At 39.7% G+C, this 6000-nt stretch overlaps 1 protein-coding gene across 4 annotated transcripts in view; it reads left to right on the forward strand.

The window, feature by feature from the left end:
* Positions 1–6000, forward strand: part of ZC4H2 (zinc finger C4H2-type containing) — a 112270-nt gene that overhangs the window by 100315 nt on the left and 5955 nt on the right. The gene's annotated exons all lie outside the window — the stretch shown is intronic.

The raw sequence follows: 6000 nt of genomic DNA on the forward strand, positions 1-6000 counted from the left end.
CCTTACACATTATACAAAAATTAACTCAAGATGAATTATAGATTTAAATGTAAGACCTAAAACCATAAAAATCATAGAAGAAAACCTAGGCAATACCATTCAGGACATAGGCATGGGCAAAGACTTCATGACTAAAACACCGAAAGAAATGGCAACAAAAGCCAAAATTGACAAATGGGACGTAATTAAATGAAAGAGCTTCTGCACAGCCAAAGAAACTATCATCAGGGTGAACAGGCAAAGTACAGAATGGGAGAAAATTTTTGCAATCTATCCATCTTACAAAAGTCTAATATCCAGAATCTACAAGGAACTTAAACAAATTTACAAGAATAAAACAAAGAACCTCATCAAAAAGTGGGTAAAGGATATGAACAGACACTTCTCAAAAGAAGACACTTAGGTGGCCACCAAACATATGAAAAAAGCTCACCATCACTGGCCATTAGAGAAATGCAAATCGAAACCAAAATGAGATACCATCTCACACCAGTTAGAATGGTGATCATTAAAAAGTCTGTAAACAACAGATGCTGATTATGTGGAGAAACAGGAATGCGTTTACACTGTTGGTAGAAGTATAAATTAGTTCAACCATTGTGGAAGACAGTGTGGTGATTCCTCAAGGATCTAGACCAAAATACCATTTGACCCAGCAATTCCATTACTGGATATATACCCGAATGATTATACATTGTTCTACTATAAAGACACATGCACACAGATGTTTATTGCAATACTGTTCACAATAGCAAGACTTGGAACCAACCCAAATGCCCATCAATGATAGACTGGATAAAGAAAAAATGTGGCACTTATACACCATGGAATACTATGCAGTCATAAAAATGGATGAGTTTATCCTTTGCAGAGACATGGATGAAGCTGGAAACCACTATTCTCAGCAAACTAACACAGGAACAGAAAACTAAACACTACATGTTCTCACCCATAAGTGGGAATTGAACAAAGAGAACACATGGACACAGGGAGGGGCACATCACACACCAGGGCCTGTCGGGCGGTGGGGGGCTACAGTAGGGATAGCATTAGGAGAAATACCTAATGTAGATGACGGGTTGATGGGTGCAGCAAACCACCATGGCATGTGTATAACAAACCTGCACATTCTGCACATGTATCCCAGAACTTAAAGTATAATAATAAAAAAGGAAAGAAAAATTTGATAAATTGGACTTTAAAAAAATTTTTTAAATACTCTTCCAAAGACCCTTTCAAGGTGACAAAAAGGCAAGCTACTGAGTGGGAGAAAATATTTTCAAGCCACATGTCTGCCGAAGTACTCAAATCTAGAATATATAAAGAAGTATTAAAACTCAACAGTGAGAAAACAAATACAGTTGTCCCTCAGTGTATATAGGGGATTGGTCCTAGGCCTCTACCTGTACCAAAATTCTCACATATCCATACTCAATCTTATAGTCAGCCCTGAGTATACAAAAAGCCAGCCCTCCATATATGCAGGTATTGTATCCTGCAAATACTGTATTTTTGATCCATATTTTGCTGAAAAAAATCCATGTACAAGTGCATCTGTGCAGTACAAACACATGTTGTTCAAAGGTCAATGGTGATCCAGTTAGAAAATGAGCCAAAGACATGAGCAGACATTTCATAGAAAAGGATATATGGATGGCAAATAAGTATGTGGAAAGGTGTTCAACATCAGTAGGCATTAGGGAAATGTAAATTAAGATCACTTTGAAGTATCACTACATATTTATTATGATAGTTAAAATAAAATAGTTGGCCAGGTGGAGGGACTGGATCACTCATATTTTGCTGGTGGGCATGTGAAATGATACACTCTGGAACAGTTGGGCAGTTTATTGAAAACCTAAATATGCAATTATCATATAACCCAGCAATTGTACTCTTGGATGAAAACTTATGGTTACCCTAAAACTTGTACGTGGATATTCATAGTGGCTTTATTCATAATTACCAAAAATTAGAGTCAGCCTAGATGTCCTTTAATAAACATTGTCTGAGATTGCCATTGCATGGTGGTAATGAAGACTAGACCAACTTTAGTTGGTTTCATTTTTGTATTTTAATTTTCTACACACAGCACACCCCCTTATTGTCTTCACCCCAGGGTAGAGTGTTGTTACTGCCCTGCACTTGATGCACCACTACTGAAAGATATTAGTGGCACCATCAAAGCCTGCAGTGACATTGCTGTCCCTCTGCTAAAGTATGGGCCAGGCTTCCCTCAGAGAAACTGACTTTACAAATAGTAAATAGAGGCTCTTTCTGAAACCTATCTTTGTAAATGCATTTCCCTCCCCTAACAAGGAGTTTTGGCCTTTCTGCCCTTTAGTCAGGGTCATGATCCCTGGTATTTCTTGCCACAGTGGGCAATAGACAAAGGCTCCCAAACACCTTGGATGGAGGCAGACATTGTAGCTATGTACCTTGTACCCAAAAGATTTAGCTGCCATCTTGCTGGTGGCAGCCCTCCACCCCAAAGAGACGAAATGCCACTGGTGCTTTGAGGAAAGCTTTGTGCCTTTGCTTTTCCATGCCAAGTCAGCACTTAACTGTGATCCTGGACATATGAGGTGAAAAATCTTTGGTGTACTTTGGCATTCATATCTTTTGCCCAACAACATGGGTTTCTGTAAACAGAAGTAGGCATGGAGGGAGGAGGGAGGATTAGATAAAAGGGACTCATCCAAGCAGGGCTAGCTGCACTATGCTGATTTCTATTAAATGACAAGGGGAGAGACCCTCTTACCCCTGGTTTCAGTTAGTGGTAGTTACTTTCATCTTAATCAAATTAATTACAAATTGGGAAGGCTTGGGTCAGCTTCATAAAATGCTGTTATTTATGTTGACATTATTATGTGACTTTAGCTAATATTTGTTTAAATTTTAGATTCAGGGGCTACATATATACATTTGTTATATGAATATATTGCATAATATTGAGGTTTGGACTTCTAGTGTACTCATCACTCAAATAGTGAACATTGTACCCAATATGTAATTTTTAAACCCTTGTTCCCTTCCCATTCCTCCACTATTATTATTTTAATCTCAGTAACCAGCAATATACCTGGCCACTCATGAATGTGCACACACACAAACCCTATTTGCTGTAGTGGAAACCACTATGGTGAAGGAGATATCCATGGTGGAAGAGTTGGACAGACTGGAGAAAGAAGGACCCTATCATTTGTTGACTGCCCACCATATGCCACATACTCTGCTTGGTGACTTTACATGTCTTAGCTCATTTAATCCTCACCACATAATGTGTAAAGTAGGTGCCATTATTATTCCTGTGTTGCTGATGAGGAAGCCAAGGCTGAGGGAAGTGAAGTGAGATGATCAGATGTCACTCTCCTGATGCTTAAAATTCTAAAATTCCCCCTTCCTCTGAGGATAAAAGTCCCAACTCGTCCCAGTCTCCAAGCTGTGTTTTAGGCCCCGTCAACCTCCCTAGTTTTATCTAGGCCCTCTTGCAGTAGGTGCTTCAGCCACACTGCTCTTTACTCAGTTCCTTTAATGTGCCATACTCTTCTTCTGTGGGGCTATTACTCATGCTATTCTTTTTGTCTGGACTGTTCTCCTGTGTGCCCACCTGCACTCACCAGCTAACTCCTATTCATTCTTCAGGTCTCAGCTTAGATTTCACATCCTCAGTTCTCAGGGTAGCCTCCCCTGACTGTCCCCTTTACTCTATAGTGTCCCTCAGACTATGTTAGGTCCCTTTGTTGTATCCTTCTATCACATTCTGCATCTCCTCCCTACCACTAATATGAGTTTACATGCAACCCTGTGTTCAGGATCAATTTTCTTCATTAGATGAAACTTGCTGTCTATATACTGTCCTGTTCTCTGCTCTATCCCTAGTACCCTAGTACAATGCCTGCACATGATAAGTATTCAATAAATATTGAGTGAATATATATTGAAACCCTCTATAATTAATACATAATAAGTGCTCAATAAATATAGTTAAAATACAGTTGTTATTATTGTCCAAAAGCAAATAGTTAATCAGAGGCAGAACCAGGATTTATAATCGAAGTCTGAGTCTAAAGTGCATGCTTCTTTTATGATATGACTCTGCCTGCAGAAATAGGTTCCTGGCCCAGCACTGCCCTAACTGGTTGTGTGATACTTAGGGTGAGACACTATACTATTCTGAATCTTAGTTTTCCCATCTATAAAATGGTTATGGGGGTAGGCAAAGCTCAGATTTATCTTCGTGTAACCTAGAAAAGGAGAATAGAAGTCTAGATAGATGGGAATATAAGTAAATAAGGAATTAACCAATACAAATCAGTATCATCCCTCTGCAAGACAGTTGATCAGCTATAATAAGAACCCTTGATGTTTTTATGCCCTTCAGCCTGGTAACCCTGTTCAAAGGCAATATAGCGTAGTTGATGGTATGTAGCCTTCGGTGTTAGAGAGCCCTGGGTTCAAATCCCAACATCCAATTTACTAGCTCTGTGATACTAGGCAAGTTACCACCCTGAACCTCACTCAATTCCCTTCTCTACAAATGGGGTAACACCCACCTTTTAACCCATTTCTAAGGTTAAAAAAATACAATAACATGAAAAGATGTTGTCTTAGTATAGAAAGAGAAACTTCTCCCACCATCCTACCCACCTAACAGTTTTTTCTGTAGTTCTGTGCCATTGAAGACTACCTCATGAGGCAAGAGGCACAGGCAATGTTGAGAAAAGAGAGACTGAAGACAAGCAGCCTGATGTCAGAAGCCAGAGTCCAGTGTGTGGAGTTGGATCACCCGTAGGATAGACGGGGCAGAGGGGAAGATCAGCTACTGAGGGAGAAGAAAGGATACTCGAAATCTGAGTAAGGGGATAATGGCTAGGCAGATCCTGAGAAGCATGCTAGGGAGCCAGTGGGAAGACAACAACATGCTTAGAGTGGACCCCTTTCAAAACTTTGTAGCCCTTTCCCAGAGGCAGGGTTCAAATGGTCTCATTAAAGGCCCTTGAAACTGTGTTTCTTTCAGACCTTCTTCTTATTTAGTCACATGCATGTAAATTTTGAAATTGTAACCTTGGTGTGTACACTTTTTTAGTGAGTATCTTATCTCCAACATTGTCTATGTCACAAGTCTTCAGTGGCTGTCAAATATCCTAATTTTGCTGAAAGCCCAGAAAGTACATCTCTGTGTATTAACTTTTTGCTTCCTTGAATTACCTCCTTAAAATATATTCCCAAGTATAGGATTCCTGACCCACAGGGTATACAATTGGGATTTAAGACCAAAACCAGGTTTTTGTTTTCCGAAGAAAGAAATTACCCACAGTATCCTTTCCCCTTCCTTTTCTGGAACTGATAAACACACCCTCTAGAGTTGTGCTGTTTAGTATGACAGCCATTAGCCACATGTGGCTGTTTAAATTTTGATTAAATAAAATTAAATAAAATTAAAAATTCAGTTCCTCAGTAGCACTGGCCCCATTACAAGTGCTCAGTAGCCACATGTGCCTAGTGGCTATTATGCTGGACAGCACAGATATAAAACATTTCCATCACTGTAGTAAGTTTATTGGACAGTGCTTCCTTAGAGTTTCTCAAGAGGTCATTTTTGGTTTCTTGGGTGGGAGTTCTTTGCGTTTAGAACTTTCCTGTGCATTGAGAGGCAATTTAGTATCCCTGGCCCATGTCCACTAAATGCCAGTAACACATTTCCTTGAGTCAATCTAACAGCCAAAACACCCTCCATATTTGCAAATGCCCCATAAGGGAACAAAATTAACACCATTCGAGACCCACTGAGCTTTTATCTTAGAGGAAAACATCTCCTAACTTTTTCTTGAGACAAGGTCTTGCTCTGTCACCTAGGCTGGAGTGCAGTAGTGCAATCATAGCTTAAGCAATCCTCCTGCCTTATCCTCCTGAGTAGCTGAGACTACTGGCATGTACCACCATGCGTGGCTCTTTCTTTCTTTCTTTCTTTCTTTCTTTCTTTCTTTCTTTCTTTCT

Source organism: Piliocolobus tephrosceles, chromosome 12, assembly GCF_002776525.5.
Source record: "Piliocolobus tephrosceles isolate RC106 chromosome 12, ASM277652v3, whole genome shotgun sequence".
Taxonomy (NCBI): Eukaryota; Metazoa; Chordata; class Mammalia; order Primates; family Cercopithecidae; genus Piliocolobus; species Piliocolobus tephrosceles.